The sequence below is a fragment of the Tachypleus tridentatus genome, chromosome 9 (genome assembly GCF_004210375.1).
Source record: "Tachypleus tridentatus isolate NWPU-2018 chromosome 9, ASM421037v1, whole genome shotgun sequence".
In the NCBI taxonomy this organism is placed as follows: domain Eukaryota; kingdom Metazoa; phylum Arthropoda; class Merostomata; order Xiphosura; family Limulidae; genus Tachypleus; species Tachypleus tridentatus.
In genome coordinates, this window is record NC_134833.1 from 132584273 (window position 1) to 132606285 (window position 22013).

The window sequence follows — 22013 nt, forward strand, 5'->3', positions numbered from 1 at the left end:
GCCATGTCGGGCCTGGCTATCATATGAAAAGATATTAACTTCACTATTATCTGTTACATAAGTTTACTGAAATCTACTGGGTTTTTTCTCAGTTCTGTTCTTTATCGAGAGTTCGTAAGGGCTAAGTTAAAGTTTTGTTTTTAATTTAGTTGATATTGATCACTGTTCACAGAAAAGGTTGTTTGTTAATAGCACAAAGCTACACAAAGGACTATCAGTGGTCTCTCCATCATGGGTGTCGAAACCAGGTTTCTAGCAGATGAAATCCGCAGACATACCACTGTGCTACTGGAGACAGGGAATGAGGGCATGGAAAAAGTTTTAGTTAAGTTTATCTGCAAACATATTGTCTTTTGTCGTACAAAGAGAAAAAAAGGCAAAAGTGTCATTTCTCAAATAAAAATTCCCTGACAAAAAGAACGAGTCAACAAAGACCCCGCCCACAGAATGTTTTTAAAGGTGCATTAACAGTACCACGTGACCTCCATTTAAAACTTCGTCGAGCGGAAAGAAGGATTAAAGTTGGCTAGTTTTCCATATAGCTCTTGAAACTATGTAATAAATGCGTTTGACTGTAATCGACTAGTTTTTTGATACTTGGACGAAGTTTTGAGTGGGCGTTACTTTCGAGTGTACTTTAACGTTAAGCTGTAAGATATTTTATGATTTTTATAAACTTTAGTGAATGATTTTAATAATGAAAGCTGTCTTGGTTTGGATTTTTATGTTGAAACACTACTAAAGTAGTCAAATATAAGCATTGTCGCATTTCCTTGTATTCATTTCATTTTTTGTCAATCCGAGCCTACATGGTCAGGTGGTTGGAGCACCCGACTCGTAATCTGAGAGTCGCGGGTTCTAATCCCCATTACACCAGACATGCTCGCTCTTTCAGCTGTGGGGGCGTTATAATGTGATGGTCAATTCCATTACTTGTGTGTAAAAGAGTAGCCCAAGAGTTGGCGGTGGGTGGTGACGACTAGCTACCTTCCTTCTAGACTTACACTGCTAAATTAGGGACAGCTAGTGCAGATAATCCTTGTTCAGCTTTGCGAAGAAATTCAAAAACAAACAAAAAATAATAACGAACAGTCTTTCTCGAGGTTAGGACGTACATGAAAATGGGATATTTTTTTAACACCATAATAAACGTCGTATTAAAGCAGTCAGTTGAGGAGTGGTAATGGGCCAGACCTAACTTGGAAGATACGTCTGTGGTTACAAAAATCAATAATGTTTTGCTTCATCTCACTGAGTTGTACGAACCAACGAAATTAGATTTCTTTATCCTTGAACATATTCGTGGAAGACTTGAACAGGTTTTGGATCTTGTCTTCTGGGACAGTGTGAAGTATATAAGGTTGGAAGTGGGTTATCTGTCCTTCCTTTTTTATTTTTATAAAAGGATTTCGATAATGTGTTCTTGATAATAGAATCGCATAAATTATTAAAATTTCTCGTGGATTTAAGATCAAATTAAGAAGAAAAAAGAGATTTAATGTAATTTCAAAATACAAATTCTTTATTTATTAGAATTAATTATATTTCTCTTAATGTTATGTCATGCTTATAAATTTATAACAGAATGATATAACAGGTAGTTTTATCCATGTAGTCAAAGAGATTACCTAATTTCTGTATCCCCTGAAGAGATACTGTAATATCGCCAAAAAACTTACTTCAAAAACTAAATCCAAAACATTGCTAAAAGTAACAAATATTTAGAATAATAGAAAGGTTACTTCCGCTTAGTGCCAAAATAACGTAAGAAAGTTTTGACAATATTTAACTATACTAGCTTTTAAATGGATGATGCTATAGCATGATTGTAATTTTGTTTTGGTAACATGAATAAGATTAGCATGTGCTGAGTTTAGTCTGTATTAAGGAATGTAAAAACTTTCTTTGTATAATAAACGAAATATTTCAAAAGTAAAGCATATATTCGTAAAAAGCATTATATTATGGTAGTTACTGAATTGGTGGCTCACTGTTCATTCTATAACACAGCTACTTTACACTATAAATCGTTTAAACTTTAAACGTTTAGTGCTTAGAAAGGCTTAAATTAACACGTTATAGTATCTAATACAGCCTATAGGTATAGAATTAAATCTATCTAGTTTCTAGTGAAAGTATTTTATTTTAAAATTAAATGAAACATAAATTTGATGTAAATAATCCAATGTTGTAGTTTTTGAAAAAGTGGTGCTCCTACGTTTGACTACATTTAAGTTTCTACGTTTATTATTAATTGTAATTAAATTGGCTGAAATTATGAATTCAAGTGATTCAGTACTTGTGTTTACCAATTATATTTATATAATCAGTGATTTATGGGTTTTGTCACATCAAAGATGGCGTTTAAGACGATATTTGAATATAATATTGATAAGGAGGAGAACTGTTGTTTTTCTTTATTGCTGCGACTGTTCTACTTATTTTTAAATTAGTAAATCTTTACAGTTCCATAGGTAAGTTTTGTACCTTATACAACTACAGATGCAAACTCCCTGAAGAATGTCTACGAAATGTTTAATAGAAACAGAATCAAAACTGGCTTTTGCTTATTTATTTGTTTTAGAATTTCCCGCAAAGTTACATGAGGGCTTTCTGGGCTAGCCATCTCTAAATTAGGCAGTGTTCTTACTTCTAGAGGGACGACAGCTAGTCATCACCACCCACCGCCAACTCTTAGGCTACTCCTTTACCAACAAATAGTGGGATTGACCGTAACTTTATAACGCCCCTACGGCTGAAAGGGCGAGCATGTCTGGTGCGACGGGGATTCGAACCCTCGACCTTAAGATTATGAGTCGAACGTCTTAACCCACTTGGCTATGCCGGCCTGGGCCTTATACATAATGAATTGTGGGATACATTATATCGCTCTTACGGCTGAAAGGGCGAACATGTTTGGTATGATAAAATTGGTACACGGCTAACAGTTTTGTATGTTTTAGCAATAATTAAAATATAAATTATTACTATAAAAATTATGATTGCTTTCACCTAAGCTAAATTACCTGTCTGTCAAATTTATCACGTAAAAACAAAATGAAATTGGTTATTGAAAAATATTTAACTGAAGGTCGTCGACCGCCCGATTCTTTCTCGTCCAGAGAATCCAGTGCTCAAGACCTTAATTAACTCTCTCTCGTCAAAATTGTATTTATTAAAGTAAAATTTGAATAACACATTAATTACTGTGCTCCATTTGAACTCTACTGCTAAAGTATCGTATAGAATATATTTCTTATGCCTGTATATCAAAATAAATTAGTAATTGTGTAATATATACAAGGTACAATAACCAGCTGTTGTTGTTTTTGTTCCCCCCCTCCTCCCGCTTGAGTTACTAATGCATTTTGAAATTACGTTATACTGTGCCTACTTCAGAGTAAGGTATACATTTAGATACTTCATTCCATGTAGTTTTACGTTGTCCTCTTACTTTTATCTTCTTATAAAGACAAATATATGAATATTGTTTTTTAACTCGTATTATTGTAATGTAAGTTGTTGATTGCACAAGAATCCCCATTTGAACATGCGAACGAAAATATGTTAAACAGTTAAACGTAGTTTGTTACTTTGTCGAATAACTTCATAAGCTTTGCGACAAATATTATATACTCAACCACGCTATCCAAATTAATCATCTCAAAACTGTGGAACATAATATATGTATAGGATATACACTTCGTTTTCGGTGGTACAGGCTGTGGATTTCATGGAAATTTGATAAGTACTGTTGTTTGATCAAATTTGTAATGAAGTATAAATGTTTTAGTGTGAATTTCCCCTATGTAGTATTCTGATATATATCTATACTAAAATAAATTCGTTTTGAAGTGTTTAAAAAGATAGAAACTACAAACTCAGATTTTATGAAGTTACTACGGAAAAAAACTGTTGTGATTTTCTTTGAAGTTTGCACTTTATAGGTTTGAAGTTAAGCTAAGAAAATTCAAAACTGGTTATGGCAAAAAATTATTTTCTAATGATTGTTTTTGTTTGTTTGTTTTTGAGTTTCGCACAAAGCTACTCGAGGGCTATCTGTGCTAGCCGTCCCTAATTTAGCAGTGTAAGACTAGAGGGAAGGCAGCTAGTCATCACCACCCACCGCCAACTCTTGGGCTACTCTTTTACCAACGAATAGTGGGATTGACCGTCACATTATAACGCCCCCCACGGCTGAAAGGGCGAGCATGTTTGGCGCGACCAGGACGCGAACCCGCGACCCTCAGATTACGAGTCGCACGCCTGAACACGCTTGGCCCTGCCGGGCCATTTTCTAATGAGGTAAAATATGTTGTATTTGTCTGTCAGTATTACTTCAATAGGGTGTCTTTATGATTTATGAACATAAAGATTTGTGGATATGCCTTAAAATACATTTTTCCACAACCATTGGGCTTCATTGTTATTGTCTTTGTCATGTATTATTCATCGCTCTACAGACCCCTAGTGGCACAGCGGCATGTCTGCGGACTCGCATCGCTAAAACCCAGGTTTCGATACATGGGTTGAGAAGAGCACAGATAACCCATTGTGTAGCTTTGTTCTTTGTTCTAAACAAAGAGACTTCTGTTGCAGGAACATTTAGCTCAGTATCCTAAATCCAAATTTGTTTTTTTCTCTCTTTACCTTGCCTGTGAATGATATGGCATGTTTTTGCTTCTAGTGGAGGAATTAGCATGTTCACCTAGAGTTCTGGTTGGATGCTTTGTCCTAACGTTCTTGACATTCAGTCCATACAAAGATGACATCTCCTCACGGTAGAACGAGGCTAACACGTTAATCACAATTCAGTTTTATTGACTTCTTGAGTGTTTGACCTCATCCTTTATCTGTAACATGTAACCAACACAGATCCTTTAAGACCTGTTCTCTGCTATTTTTTAAATGCTCCGTCATGAGCATAATGACAATAAATCTTCTGATCTTTGTTTTAGTTACTAAAATAGACATGTTTTGTCCAGTATGTCAACATACACAAGTAAAGCTTTCTACTACTGGACGTTCACTTGGGAAGGTGTTTTGGATAAAGCGTGTGAACACGACATTTGTGTCTCTTTTGTAGAATTAAGTCTGGGTGAATTACCTTGTTTACGTATCCACGAGACGTTGTAGGAACTGTTGTGCTCTTGGGTTTCTTCCACTGACAAGCTGTGTATATTTTCTTGCTACTCTTTTGTGAGTTCGGTTGTGAGTCGTGGATAGGCCTGTTTCTTGCCTTCTGGAATAATGCCCTCTTTTAATTAACGTTATAGTTAAATGCTAGAGACAATCTCTCATTTTTTGGAAGCGTTATGAGGACGTCATGTTGGAAAGCCCCGTAATCTCACCTTCACAGAAAGTGTCTATTTACTTCTAACAAAAGAGTTCAGTTTGCTTGTTTTTAAGCACAAAACTACACAATGGGCATAGCAACAGAGCCAAAATTCTTAACCTGTTTAGTCACCCGCTATGAATGGGCCAAAAGAAATATTACTTGATTCAGAAATTGTTACTACAAATAATCCTCCGTACATCTACCATGAAATCTAGCACTTTGACATAATAAAAAAATGTTAAAATTTTTTAAAACACCTGTAAGTAATTGTTGTTCTTATTTCTTTCCCTAGTGAAGTATTTTATGTAATCAAGATAGATATGGCTTTTTTTGATCTAGGATAAATATAAACAATCAAATAGTTCCTTATAAAGTCAACCCTTCATTATTCACATGAAGAAATTGTGATTAGCATAGGGAAAATGAATGTTTGATTTCTCACATATGCTGGTTACATATTCAGAAAACGGTTCCTCTGGAAATTTTCATGCATCAAATATATATTACAGTTTCAGCCAGTAGTTTTTCTTTAATAAGAAGCCTAGAGGGACGTAAGATCTCTTGGCCAACTAAAATATTGGCGTCGCCATTTTGAAAATATAGTTAACGAATGTTTTTTCAACATTTCTTACTTAAAAAGTAATAACATGATATTATCTATTTTTTTAACTTTCTAACAGGTCACATATGATAAAATTTTAACCGTCATAATGTAAGTATGCTATTCACTGTTCCTTTATATGCAAATTGAAAATGTCATGTTCTATTTCTGCTAAAACTATGTTCGTATGCTAATAGTCAGAATTTGTTTCGTCAGAAAGAATTATGCGGCAACTTAACTTCTTCTGTGGTTCTTATCGGAGTATCGTGGATGTCTTTTGTTGTGATTATTTTGTGCTAAACGTAAAAAATGAAACCCAATAATTTATGCCTACTTGTACAAACTTATATTGATAGAAATCAGGTTTCGATACCTGTGGTGGGCAGAGTAAAGATAGCACTTTGTGTAGCTTTGCACTTAGTAACAAACACCATTCAAAATATGCTCAGGTATTTTGGTTTCTTATGTTGTGCACGTGATTAAGTTACGCCTGACTTTCTTTAAATACAGTTGATTTCTTAAGAAATAGTATTTTAGTATTAACAATCCTTAACGAGTGTGTTTAAAATGAATAATAAATTATAATTAATAAGTATATTTGGCCTGGCATGGTCAAGCGCGTAAGGCGTGCGACACGTAATCCGAGGTTCGCGCCCGCGTCGCGCCAAACATGCTCGCCCTCCCAGCCGTGGGGCGTTATAGTGTGACGGTCAATCCCACTATTCGTTGGTAAAAGAGTAACCCAAGCGTTGGCGGTGGGTGGTGATGACTAGCTGCCTTCCCTCTGGTCTTACACTGCCCTAAATTAGGGACGGCTCGGTGCAGTGGGCTAACAACTTACTCACTTAAATACTTGTTGAAGAATCCGCAAGCGATTGCGGCCCTATGTTCCTAGATGGAATCTACTGGTGATAACTAACTAACTAACTAATAAGTATATTTAAGATGATAAATTATTCAATAATTATATTTCTAAATGAAGCGAACGGACAGAAACTAACATCAGTTATTGTTTATATGTTGATATGTCGGTTTATTGTGTTTTTTTAATTTCGCACAGAGCTACTCGAGGGCTATCTGTGCTAGCCGTCCGTAATTTAGCAGTGTAAGACTAGAGGGAAGGCAGCTAGTCATCACCACCCACCGCCAACTCTTGGGCTACTCTTTTACCAACGAATAGTGGGATTGACCGTCACATTATAACGCCCCCACGGCTGAAAGGGCGAGCATGTTTGGTGCGACCGGGATGCGAACCCGCGATCCTGAGATTACGTGTTACACGCCTTAACACGCTTGGCCATGCCGGGCCTGTGTCGGTTTATCGATCTTCTAAAGGTTTAGTGTAAAGTCTCGAGGCTTATAACGCTGGAAACCTAATTTCGATACAAAGAACGGATATAATGCCGATAGCTCATTGTGTAGCTTTATGTTGAATTAGACACAAACAAAAAAAACAAACATTGGTTGTATGCAAATGAGTTACTTCCACTACTTATATGCAATAATACTCTCCATATTTAGTGAAATTTGCTGGGTACAGATGTTTAAGCTTTGTTAAGTGGTTCTACCTTTTCATAACTCCTTCAGTAATGGATCGATTAGGACAAAGTACGCTTTAATGGTTATAAATTTACGAGCTTCTCACAAAAATAATTTTAAGTTTAGAATATTTGCTGTACTGTCGTAATTTAAAGCTGACTCGTGTTTAAAATGCTTAGGCTCTCACTGAACTTTATTTAGTGGTTTAATATTCAGCCTTGTCCACGAAGTGTAAATTACAGCTCCATTGTTATATGCAGTACATTCATGTGTTATTTGGTATATGAATTCACTCTGCTTGTAATATTATCAAAACGTGTCAGTAAATGTTCGTTTATGTTCTCCTAGACAACCAACTAATGTTATAGTCTCAGTATTCCTTTGCGGTACTTTTAAACATTATAAAAGGGCAATTTCGTTCATGAGCATGACCTGGTGTGATAGTAGTTTGAGTACTCAAACTATAAACCCAATAGTTTCGAGGCCGTTTCACTCTGGGGCTGTAGGTCCTCTGTATGATTGACGGGCAGATCCCATGAATCGGACAAAAGTAGCAGAAGTGTTGGTGAGGAGTGCTACCTTCTCTGTAGCGTATCAGGTATAGTTATTTGATTTATGCAAAGAAACCATTATGAGTTATAGTTTAAAAAAACAACAAAAACATAGATGAAATAGATTTTAATAAGCACACGAGTTTTAGTTCCGATACTCTGCTTAAGGAATCTACTAATATTTTCTGGATATATAAAATACGATGTTTCCTGTAATTTATACTTTGTATCACCTTTTTTTTAATTATATGCAGAAGCATGTACCAACTAAGGTTTGTTTCGAATTTTACACATAGCTTCACAAGTGTTATCTGCGGTAGAGGCCCTCAATTTAGCCTTTCCCTCGGGCTACTCTTTTACCAATGAATAATGAAATTGATCGTCATATTATAACACCCCCACGTCTGAAAAGGAGAGCATACTTGATGGAACGGGGATTCGAACCCGTGACTCTCAGATTACGAGATAAGCACCCTAACCACCTGGCCTACCAGCTAATCTGTAGCACTTTAATTCATACATTCGTGTGCTATATTATTAACAATATAATTTTTTATCAATACTATTTTATTATTTACTTTAAAAGTCAGGCCCTGGCATGGCCAGGTGGGTTAAGGCGTGCGACTCGTAATCTGAGGGTCGCGGGTTCGCACCCCCGTCGCGCCAAAGATGCTCGCCTTTCAGCCGTGGGAGCGTTATAATGTGTCGGGCAATCCCATTACTCGTTGGTAAAAGAGTAGCCCAAGAGTTGGCGGTGGGTGGTAATAACTAGCTGCCTTCCCTCTAGTCTTACACTGCAAAATTAGGGACGGCTAGCACAGATAGCCCTTGAGTGGCTTTGCGCGAAATTCAAAATAAACAAACAATACTTTAAAAGTCAATAACTACTATACTGGAACTAATTTTTTTTTAGATATTTCTAAGTTTAAAATTGTATATTTGTTCCAGTCATTTAAAATACATTTTTTTCTGGAACTTTAAACGTTTATTTCTGATTTTGTATGAAGAGAGTTATTGTTTTTCTATAGCTATATTGTTTTCTTATTGCATTGTAATGATAATACTTGTGAAAGAATATTTCCATTGTGTCTTTCATTCAGTACTAGTGAGTCAGAGAAAATAATTTATTATAAGTTTGTTACAGAACCGGTTTAAAAGATGGAAAAAGTGAAGTCTGAATAGCCAAAAAACAAGCAAACAACGGTCTATTAGGAACGCTGATTTCACAATACCTGTAGTGTGATGTGATAGTAGACAGCAATAATTAAATAGAAATACAACTTGTCAAAATAAAGAATACTTTGATTAACACTCCAATAGATAGCGCTGACTTCACTGGGTCACGCTAGATGGCAACATTATTATATCTGACGAAATTTCCAGTCACGCCCACCCATTGACGTCATACAACAACCTGTTTGTACCTGTCTGACGAGCCAAAAAATATTATTTTCCCTATTTCATGAATTAATGTAAAGTTGACTTTCCTTTCATAGGGAATCTATTAAAACCTGAATAGTTAGTAAATAAAATATATCCAATTTGTAAATGTGGTCCTCGTCTCGTAACTGTCAAAACAAAATCGTGTTCGCACATTAGGACTGTGTATGCGTTATAGGAGTGCTGTTCAAATTCCAATATCAATTACAATATTCCAAGAGTTGGCACAGTTGACTTGCTGTATTTCCTCTAACTCCTCATCTCAAAACTAGTGACGGCTAGCGTAGCTAGCCCTCGAGTGGGTTGACGCTAAATTTAACAAACACACACACTGATGGTGAAAATTTCGCGTTATTAACCGAAGAAGAAATATTAAAATCAATGTACGTCAGACATTTTAGTGAAATTTGGAATATTAATAACAAGTTAAAAACTTAACACTGATATTAATATTATATCTAACCTCTTTAGAAGTCAATGTGTGTCATGTCACGCTTGGCTTCTCGAAATAGGAGAAGCATTTATCCAGATAAAATAATTCGATTACTGTCTGCTCATTACGATTGTAGTGATGGGTGTGAAAGAGATACCTAAGGTTGTGTTTGTGTGCGCCGTGAGACCTTATAAATTTTATGAGTGCTGGTATAATAAGGCCCCCCCCGCTAGTACAGCGGTATGTCTCCGGATTTATCAACGCTAAAATCAGGGGTTCGATTCCCCTCGGTGGGCTTTGCAGATAGCCCTTTGTGGCTTTGCTATACGAAAAACACACACACTGGTATAATAAGTGTAGAGTAAAGGCGTAGTGTGGGATCACTTATCATAGAGCTAAGTACATAAAATTTATCGTGAAAGAAAAATTTCGTTTCAATTTCAAACTTCAGTCTATTCTGAACTAAACTATTTCCTGTTGTTTGATCAACACGATTTTTAAAATAAAAAATAAACAAACCTCTTTAACGAACGGTTTGTTTTGAATTTCGCGCAAAGCTACTCGAGGGCTATCTGCGCTAACCGTCCCTAATTTTGCAGTGTAATACTAGAGGGAAGGCAGCTAGTCATCACTACCCACCGCTAACTCTTGGGCTACTCTTTTACCAATGAATAGTAGGATTGATGGTACATTATAACGCCCCCACGGCTGAAAGGACGAGCAAGTTTGGTGTCACGGGGATTCTAACCCGCGACCCTCAGATTACGAGTCGAGTGCCTTTGCCATCTGGCCATGACGGTTTTTTAACTAACAGAGAATCTAAGTTAAGAATTCTGCTAAACATTTTCCAATTTTGTTGTCCATACATTTTATTTTATACTTTCATAGACTAACAACAGTATTAAGTTATACTTTTCTTGTTAAGCAAAAGGGAATAAAAACTACTGTTTGAACGCATAGTTATTAAAATGCACTAGTTTTTCTATATACTGAAGTTGTTAATGTAACTGATTTTTACCAAAAATTATTCCTCGAATACACCACAAATTCATACCATAAATTATCTTAATTTTGATTGGCTCACGATGTTTACATCGATTGCTCTTTTCGGTCTTTTTTTTTTGCAAAAGGTATTTATTTTAATTAGCTATAAAATGTGAAGTTAGGTGGTGGGGGTGGTACGTGCCATCTCATTTTTGACGAGTTATACACTAGGTTAATATATAAAACGCGTGACAATTGAATTGTATTGAATCATAAGTTAGGGAGTGAATCATAAGGAGTGCCAACTCCTTATCGATACAACCGGACCGAGTCGCAGTTATATCTTTTTTAGGCTTAAATACACAAACTGAGTGAACAATGCAAATTTATTTTTCGTTTAAAGTAATTATTATTCATCAAGTTATCTCAAACAGCTTAACTTTACGACATTTATTTATATAAAACTAAACTGATATTGGTATTTTCCTAGTGTAAAGCTACATGATCGGATCTCTGCATTTTGTCTACAGCAAGGAATCGAAACCCGAATTTTAGAATTCAAGTCCATGAAACTTATTGTTGGCCCGTCGGATGACTTGAAGAAAATTAATTTATTGAAAGTTACTGTGTTAAGAAAAGTAAATTATAGGTATGTTTTTGTAGTAAAAAAGTAAATTATTTATATGTTGTTTAGAATTAAGCACAAAGCTACACAATGGGCTATCTGTGCTCTGCCCACCACGGGTATCGAAACCCGGTTTTTAGCGTTGTAAGTCCGCAGATATACTGCTGAGCCACTAGGGGTCAACTTATTTAAACAAAATTAATAAACGAAACTTTTGGCACAGTTAATATATTTTGTTGATGTTTTGAATTAAGCACAAACCTACGCAATGGGCTATCTGTGCTCTGCCCACCACGGGTACCGAAACCCAGTTTTTATAATATACTTTAATAATGCGCATCAATGAATTGAAAACATTATTCAAATAAATCGCCCCGCCCCAGTGGTTCAGCAATACTTACGAGAGCTTATAATGATAAAAATCAGATTTTGATAGCCACGATGAACATGAAAGAACACATTGTTCACTGTGTAGTTTTCGCTTAAGAACAAACAAATAGAAAGCAACGCAAAAACGTGTTTGTTGTTTAGCTGATGATATTAAGACTTTCAACGGCGCTGATTCTACACCTATTTAAGTTACCTATCCAGACCTGGATATGAAAGATTTGTACTTTTAAAATATGTATATGTCCTATTATGATGCAATGTTCACTATATACATAAAATTTTCAACGACGTCAGTAGAAAAGCAAAATTTAACAAGTGTACTAAACTTTTATCTCTGCCATATCAATATGACCTTATAGAAGTAATGCTATAGAAACACTTAACAAATTTCCTTAATTAAATGATATCGAATAGATTGTGACAATAAGATGGTATTTCTAAAGCACGAGATAAAAAAAAAAAAGAATGAGTGTAGCGAAAAAAATAACAAAACTTCAAAACTTCATGACCTTACATAAAGTAGAGGCCCGGCATGACCAGGTGGTTAAGGCACTCGACTGGTCACCTGTAGGTCGCGGGTTCGAATCCCCGTCACACGAAACATACTCGCTCTTTCAGCCGTGGGGAGTTATCAACTGCCGGTGAATCCCATTATTCGTTGGTAAAAGAGTAGCCAAAAAGTTGGCGGTGGGCTAGCGTTGACAGCTCTCGTGTATCTTTGCTCGGAATGAAAAACAAACAAACTGATTCAATTTCTCAAGATTTCGTTTGTTCAGATATATTAAAATTAAATAATAGAACTAACACATTTGCAATGGTAACTTTCCGTAGAATTATACAGAATATTAAATATTTAAAAAATTTAATGACACTTTAAAAGTTACGATTTCAACACTGAAAGCCGAGGAAGCATTAGAAACTATTAGGCCTTCATGATGTTTGGAAATCTCGTAACTTAAGGATAGGCCTCTTTTCATCGGGTGAGGCAAGTATAAATCTGGTATTGGAAGAAATTATAGAGATGATTCCTAACGAGAAAGAAATCAATAGGTTTAATATTTGTAATATAAATCACTTAAACTACATTTTTTATCACATTATTCTTAATTTGTGCGTTTCAGAATAAAAATTGAGACGTGTGTAAAACCAACATTTGTATCTCTGTCACGTATTGATAAAAAATATCTGAAGATTACGTTGTTTTTTATCACACATTTTAAGCCTATTGATTTCTTATACTGCGCCGCCTTTCGACGTTTAAACTGTAACTCTCAAGTTATTATAACGCGTACATAAACTATCATTTAAGAGCATATTTTGTCTGTTATCATCCAGCCCAGTTAACAAGTTCTGGTACAAAACGAAAGTCTCTTGAGCGATGACTTGTGGGGGGAGAAAATATAGGTTGAGATGATATTTTTACACGTGTGTGATTTTGATTTCAAAATAAAGAAGGAGGAGAAAAACCTGTAGTTTACGTTATTTTTACCACAAATTTTGTGCCCATTGGTTTGTAATACTTAGTCAACTTTCGATGGTTAAACCATAACTTTCTGCGTACATGAAGTAGCGCTTAAGAGTATACTTTATGAAGATACTTAACTTTCGTCTATTCTCCATCGGTCCAAGTCTTCTACGATTATCTATTCTTCTGCACATTTTGTTTTTTGGCCGACATGCCTGTTCCTCTATTACCGGTTTATCTACTAAAATACGCTGATCATATAGTTTTCCTCCTATTTTGGTCACACCCAGCACAGCTCTCTAGGAAGCTATCACTTCTTTTCTCACTTGGAACCGCAAATTTCACCCATGCAATAACTTTTATCTTTTCAATGTTCGTATTGAAAACACACAGTTGCTCTAACCTATGCAGTCCCTATCTTATTAAATTTCTTAGTGTTATCTTTGATCATCATTTTACCTACCTGGACATCTTACACAAAAAAAAGGTTACCCTCCGCCTCAATTTACTGCAGTGCCTTCGTGGTTCATCCTGTGGATTAAATCTCTAGCTTCTTTTGTATTCCTATAAATCCTTTGTCAGTCTCTGGCTCAATTCTGGTCACGTAACCTTGATCTCTGTAATTTTCTCCCTTTTACTGCCGCCTGGAATTTTTAGAACCTCACTCTCTTGGACTGGCTTTTAAAAGTGTTGTTTTTTGCTGGCCCTACACACGAATTACACTCAAAAATTTCTTTTCTCTGGATTTACGTGATCTTCTTGTCTAATACATTCGATGTTGTTTTGACCACCAGGACTCTAACTTCGATAAGATGCCCTCCTATTCTGTGGATATCTCACGGAAACTCCGACTGATCATCCCCTGAAGTTCTGCATCATATTTTTTGCCGCCAGATCAGATCCCAACTATGAAAGCATATAAACATATTAAGCTTCCCAGATTAGTTTGTAAATTGCTTGTAGCTGTCGCATTTTATTTTTAGTTTGATTGTAATAAAGAAATGCAAACCACAGAACCTCAGATCTACGGTTTGGCACGCTAAACACTCGCTATGCCTGGCCCTGCAGTCTCAAAAGCTAAACATAACTACATAAAATCTCATGATTTTCATCAAAATAAAAAACATTGAAGTGAAAAAGTAAAGGTTTCATGCAAATTAAGAATTGGGTATGTCTTTACATATTAACTTAAAAGTTCATCTGATAGCTGTAAACATATACGTACGTACGTAACACAATCTGGTAGATATGGAGGCCCGGCATGGCCAAGTGGGTTAAGGTGTTCGACTCGTAATCCGAGGGTCGTGGGTTCGAATTTACGTCACATCAAACATGCTTGCCCTATCAGCCGTGGGAGCGTTATATGTGGCGATCAATTCCACTCTTCGTTGGTAAAAGAGTAGCCCAAGAGTTGGCGGTGGGTGGTGATGACTAGCTGCCTTCCCTCTAGTCTTACATTACTACATTAGGGACGGCTAACGCAGATAGCCCTTGTGTAGCTTTGTGCGAAATTCAAAGCAAACTAGATATAGGTAAATTTCAAACATATTTTACGTAGATTAGGTAGACTAGTTATGTAATTTAGGAGAAGTTAAAATGAATTATTGTTCATACACATCAAATAGGAGATATACTGTGTCGAAACATTAAAGGAGAGAAACAACATTTTAACTTCGTAACTAGAAAGGCTTTTGGTTAATATTGATAAGAACGTATTTAAAGACATATTACGTAATATATGTTCCACTCCGTCGATTAATTTTGATTTTGTTCTAAAGTAAAATAATAATCATTTTTCAGGTTTAAAGAACAGGCTAATAGATCAATAGCAGAACAAATGGATGAGATGGGATAAGCCTATAGCAGATGGTTGGTTATAAAGATAGCTTGTGTCCAGTTATAATATCAAGCTGTTTGTTTTTGGTTTTTTTAATTTCGCACAAAGCTACTCAAGGGCTATCTGCGCTAGCCGTCCCTAATTTAGCAGTGTAAGACTAGAGGGAAGGCACCTAGTAATCACCACCCACCACCAACTCTTGGGCTACTCTTTTACCAACGAATAGTGGGATTGATCGTCATATTATAACGCCCCCACGGCTGAAAAGGCGAGCATGTTTAGTGCGACGAGGATGCGAACCTGTGATCCTCAGATTACGAGTCGCACGCCTTAACACGCTTGGCCATGCCGAGTCATAATGCCAGGCAGTCATAATCATAAACAGCCATGTAGGTGGACAAATTAATAATCTAAAAATGTGTGAAACGAAAGATAATTTTTTTCAGTAATCATTATGGACTGTTAAGCATTCTACAAACAATATTATGTGTGATAAATTGTGTATTACAGAGTAGTTAACAGCAAAAATGACTGAATGAGAAAGAGTCATTGACAAATAACCTGACGCCATTTTTAACTGGTATAAATTTTAAAAGACGGATAGAGTGTGTAGAATTTCGCTTGCAAAAGTTTAACTACCCGTCAAATAAATGACCATAAGTACTCCAGCAAACGGTAAAACAAGAGATATACAATACTATCTTAATTCATATTATGTGTTTGTTTGTGTCTCTATGAACTCCTTTTGAAGATAATAGGACTCAGCTTATCATGACAACTTAGAATGATCCTGGAGTGTCTTTAGCCTCCTTCCCCTTGGCAGAAAATCACCCAACTATAGTAGGGTGTAGGAGTATGTTTTTATGGTTTATGAACCAGAACCTTCCCGAAGTTTTGGGGTATTTCTTGTCAGCCCCATATAATTATTGATGTGTGTGAATATCTTTGTTTTTGTACTGTGTATATTTGTAACTAGCAGGAGGCCACCGATAGACCATTTTCAAGATCATTGAACCTAAAGTTCGCATCAAATATTGTGTTCCTAACCCCTCAGCATCCTGGAGTGCCAAGTTTAAAACTGTATTCAAAACTCTTCTCATAAACTAGCAAGACTAAACATGGCACATGTGCTCAGGTAATATGACGAGTGACTTAACGGAATTTGTTTTGTGAGACGAACACACCTTGGAGTAACTACAACAGTAAAGGAACCTAATCAATACATTGTGGTCTCTGTAACTCATTAGTGCGCATTTAATCCCTGCTGTAGAGCGCGGATATTTAACTCTAGTTAGCCCATGGTAGGACTGGAAGCCATATTGAAATAACCAGACTTACGGAGAGCAACTTGAGTCTCTAAGAAATCATTGGACAAACATAATAATCGAATATGTAGTATGTTTTATATTAATAAAAATAGATCACAAAAAATTGATTCTGCTTCGAGTTGCCTAACTCCCCTACAGCGCTAAGCCTACGGATTTACAACGCTAAAATCAGGGGTTCTCTTCCCCTCGGTGGGCTCAGCAGATAACCCGATGTGGCTTTGCTATAAGAAAAAAAATCACACACACTTTGCTTCGATTTAAAGAGAGAAAATACATTTTCGTTATTTTTGTGCGTGAATGTTGTATTTTCATATATTAAAGATGTTTCTTGTAAAACAATGTTTAAAAACTGTAATAACGTTTTCCTATTTCGGTGAATATTTTAACATTCGATATGAAATATCACGTTGCAGAAAGCTCAGTAAAAAATAAACCTTTCGAAGTTTGATCAATACGGTTCGTGAAACCAGGGGTCTTGACATTACTTTAAACTCAGTAAAAATTACGAATTTATGACAATTTAGGGATTTCATTTATTTTTATAAGTTACAGATGTAAGGTCAGTGTAAACTAGAACTGTTAAATATCGTTAGTAGATTATTTTTTCAGTCATATTAAATGAATGTTATTTTAGTTGTAAAATACATAGTGTCAAACAGTAAGGTTTATTAAAGTTGAGAAATAATAAAACGTTACAACATTTATCATATTTAACTACTCTCACACCGTAGTCCAAAATGTGGACAAAACTTTAAAAAAAATTACAAGTGTTCTTCTTGTCATAAAATCATGAGGTATGTCATTCATATTTGAGGAAAAATTAGCTTTAAACGAAACATTTGCTAAATAGACGGCGATTATAATTTTGTAGAAGGAGGAAATTATTCAAAAAATGGCAGCGTAGATAGCTATTTTTACAAAAATAAGTATTTTCACACTGTTCTACAAACAATCGTTTACACATTATGTTATACGACTTCAATATTAAATGACGTCAGTAAACATTGTGAAAACAATTGAGATAAGTACAATATAATTTCTTGCAGAATAGCACGACCGTACTATCTCTTCTTCCTGGTAAGTACAATATAATGTCTTGCAGAATAGGACGACCGTACTATCTCTTCTTCCCGCTAGTACAGCGGTATGTCTCCGGATTTACAACGCTTAAATCAGGGGTTTGATTCCCCTCGGTGGGTTGAGTAGATAGCCCGATGTGACTTTGCTATAAGAAAAACAAATAATCCTGCCTGCTTGTGGCTCAGCTGCACGTTTGAAGGCTTATAACACTAAAACCAGGTTGTCTAGTTTAGGTTACATAGTTAATTGTGTAGTTTTGTGCTTAACACCAAATTTCTCTCTCTTGATGGATTTATTTTAAGTTGAAAGTAATGGAATTAAAACTAGTTAAATATAGTACTTTGTATGTTCTTGAAAACCATATAAAATGAAAGGCAACGTTTTTCATAGTAGCCAAAAATTTACATATTATATAGATATTAAGGCTTAAAACTGGACGTCTCAGAGGGTCATATATGATATACGCAAAAAGGGTGACTGCTAGCTCGAAAAGAAAAATATCTAACACAAACAAGAGCGTAGTGGTTAATTATAATTTACGTATCGGCGACTGGATGGAATATTATAAAACATTTGCAACATAGAACGAAATTCGCGTTTATTATTGAAATAATAAGCCGCACTGTGAAAAAGAAATTATTCCTCTGAACAAAGGTTCTTCCAGTCAAACGGCAGCCTCAAAGAAACTTTTAATTAAAGTTTCACATATTTTCAAATGTGAAAGAAGTAACTTCGTATCTAACATTAAATCACTCTGTTCCAATCACTTTGTTATAGCAAATATATATAGATGTTTGTATATTTTAGTGAAAATATTAAAATATATATATTCGTTATATATATATATATGTGTGTGTGTGTATATCAAACTCGTATTTCAGGTCGCTTTTTAATTATAGACAGACATAATGACTTATATTTCTAGTTCCTCGAGCTAAATGAAAATATATGCGTGGAGGAATTCGCAACAGTAATTATATTTGAATCCTTGTTCTGAACTCAGTAATTTCTTTTCGCATCGACACAGTTTCTACTATGTCTGTATCAGTGCACCCAAATCTTCAACCCCTTATTTGAGAAAAGTTATATCTCCAGTTATAAAAAAAGAATAACCATTTACGACCGTCTGATTATAAACCAACATTGCTCGAACTGTATAGAAATGGCATTCCTACATGAGTGCACTTAGTATTTTTTATAAGTTTTTTTTTCTGTCTTACGTAATCGATGTTCCATTCAAGGTCATACTGTCGAAACTTGATGGATCTCATCACTTGCTAATACAGGCTTTATAGAAAAAGTACACCTGAAACTTCTGAAAGTTTCATAAAAATACACTTGCTTTTAATGACACGAAATTCAAAGTAAAATAACTATTGTTAAAACAATTATACAATGTTGGAACATTATTCTAAAAGTTAGCGCAGATAGCCCTCGCGTAGCTTTGCGCGAAATTCAAAAACAAGCAACAAAAAAACAAACAAACATATTCTAAAAATTGCACTAAAATATAGTTACTTTTAATGACACGAAACTCGAAGTAAAATAACCATTGTTAAAACTATTATATAATGTTGGAACATGCCATAATTTAATATTTTTTTATCTGTCTCTGCGATATCAAATGCAATTTTTCACCTGAATTTATTGTCAATTATAAATTATTTAATAGTAAAGTAAAAAACGAGACTAAGGTAATTGGTAGAATTCATATAAATATTTGGTTTTATAGTTAAAAAAAAGAGCGTTAGTTTTAAATGTGTTTGAACATAATTATTTTTGTGTATGAAAAGGCTATTACAGTGTGAGGTTAATGTTCGAGACTTTCTCGTAGCTCATATATTGTAGAGAGCCTTAAGGTTTATCCTTTTTTTCTCTTGAAATGCTGCAGTGTGTGTAACGTCTATTTATTTGAATATTGTGTGTTTGTGAAATTAAATGCTCTTGTTGTATCCTCGAAATGTTACAGTAAAGTGTGAATCTACTTTTTAGCAATTGGTTTATTGTGGTTTAGAGGGTTTTTTTCTTTGTTTTAGATAATGTACATTATCTTATGTACATTATCTTAATAATGTATTAAGATAATACATTGTCGTTTTATCTTAATGTAGTATCTTAAGATAATACATTGTCGTTTTATTTTAAACTAGTGTTGTGACTAGTTTGGAGATTTCTCCAAACCAGTTCCCTTGGCTGTGGTTTCGCTAGATAGTAGATAGGTACAGTGGGAATCTCGTTAATCCATTTGTAATCCAAGTTTGTAAGTGTGTGTAAGTCGATTTACATGAAACTATACGTTATCAATAATGTTCTTGACTTTCTTTTTCACATATAATCCCTATAGATTAAAATATGCAGGCTCAATAATTGTTCATAGTACATATGTCGATTAAGCTGATTGACTATTGGGGACTTTATGCATGTAAACTGATGTTTACAGAAGATCGCACATGTAAACTCGCATTTCTAGCAAATAGATTTGTAGTCGACTAGTATCGTAAGAGAAGTTTTTAAGCCACGTGTTTCCAAGAAATAGATTCGTAAAGGGAAGAAGTTAGAAAGAAGTTTCAGATTTTTAAACCACGTTTTTCCAAGAAATAGTCTTGTAGACAGGCGGTATCATTTCTCCTCCTACTTGCATGAAATATCCTTCGACTAGTAATTTTAACCTTGGAATTTTTGTTCACTATATTCCATAAAGAATAAAGTTATTTTGTATTATTTTAAACAATTTATAATACAGATGAGGGCAGGAAAATTATTTTATGCTACGTACGTTATTGAGTGTAGAAAAATTAGTGTTTGGAATATTCATATATCGGTCGGGAACTCACATCGCGTCATGCGTGACTCAGTTTGTCGAACTATAAATCAGATGGTTCCCAGTTCGAGTTCGATTGATGAAAAATTACAAACCACATGTTGGGGCCATGACTTTTTATAAGAGTGATATATAAATCCCACTATTCGAATAGAGTATACCAAAAGTTGGCTGTGGGTGTTGTTGACTCTTTGCCTTAACTCCAGTCAATCAGTTGTAAAGCGTATAATGACCCTGTGATAAAGCCAGGTACGAATCAATGTCAAACTACAAAACACATTTTAGACTGAAAGTGCGTTATAAGAATGACAGCAAATGAGAGATAGTAGTGTGCATCTGACTGCCATAATATACATATAACATTGGTTCGTTTGAATTGTTTTGTTATCATGAATAAAAGGTCCAACATATTTACTTACTATCTTCAAAAAACTCGTTTTCACTTTCTGCGTCGACATTTGGGCTTGTCCTCCACTAGTACAGCGGTAAGTCTACGGATTTACAAAACTAAAATCAGGGGTTTGATTCCCCTTGGTGGGTTCAGCAGATATCCTGATGTGGTTTTGCTATAAGAAAATCACACGCACATACATTTGAGCTTGCATAGCCAACATAAAAAATATATACCTCAACACTGTGATTTAGATGCTAAAGAAAAAAATATGATTTATTGTCTCAAAGACAAATAACAAGACTCGATTTGTAATTTAAGAAATAAAAACGAAGTTCTGCTTTGTTATTATGAAGTAAAGAGAACACTAGAGCTCAAAATGCAATTTAAAATTAAATAAATGACATCTATATTTTCTGTGTTGAATAAAGAAAGGTAAAGAACGAATAATTGTTAAGTCGAACGAGATGTTTAATCTCTTTTCTTTTTAAGAATAAGTCATTTTCTGTCTTACAGGGGAAGTCAGTCTCCACCCTACCCCGAAGATTTTCCATCTCCATATATATAAGTCTGAGGGCTTATAGCGCTACAATTTGAGTTTTGAGGCTCGCGGTGGGTGGAACGAACTACTCTGCTGTGTAGCCGTTTTACCAAGCAAACCAAACCTCCATTTTATCGCTCAAAAGAGTAGCTTGAGTGAAAATTCTTTCTTTCTCAAGACTAAGTAATTAAATATAGTATTTTTCTTGATACATTTGCTCTTATCTGCTGTTGCTTCTTCTCGATATATGAAACCCAGGTGCTGTTCTTTCACATATAAACAGTAAATATTGGTGTCAGAACATCGAGACCAGGCGTTCCTTCTTATCTTCAAGATATAACCCTAATACTATTGTTTTTTGTTCTTCACAAGTTGGCCCACCATGGCCAAATGGTTAAGCCACTCGACTCGTAATTCGAGAATCGCGGGTTCGAATCCCCGCCACACCAAATATGCTCGTCCTTTCAGCCGTGGGGGCGTTATAATGTGACGGTTAATCCCACTATTCGTTGGTAAAAGAGTAGTCCAATAGTTGGCGGTGGGTCGTGGTGACTAGCTGCCTTCACTCTAGTCTTACACTGCTAGCGCAGATAGCTCTCGCGTAGTTTTGCGCGAAATTTCAAATGCTGATTTAATGTAATTAAAAATA

The 22013-nt window shown here is 35.3% G+C and overlaps 1 long non-coding RNA gene across 1 annotated transcript; it reads left to right on the plus strand.

The window, feature by feature from the left end:
- The first annotated feature begins 440 nt into the window (after nt 1-440).
- LOC143226407 (uncharacterized) lies at nt 441-21807 on the plus strand. Its single transcript, XR_013014599.1, has 3 exons — nt 441-650; nt 7955-8076; nt 21340-21807. It is a non-coding gene; the product is annotated as an uncharacterized LOC143226407 (long non-coding RNA).
- Nucleotides 21808-22013: the final 206 nt, after the last annotated feature.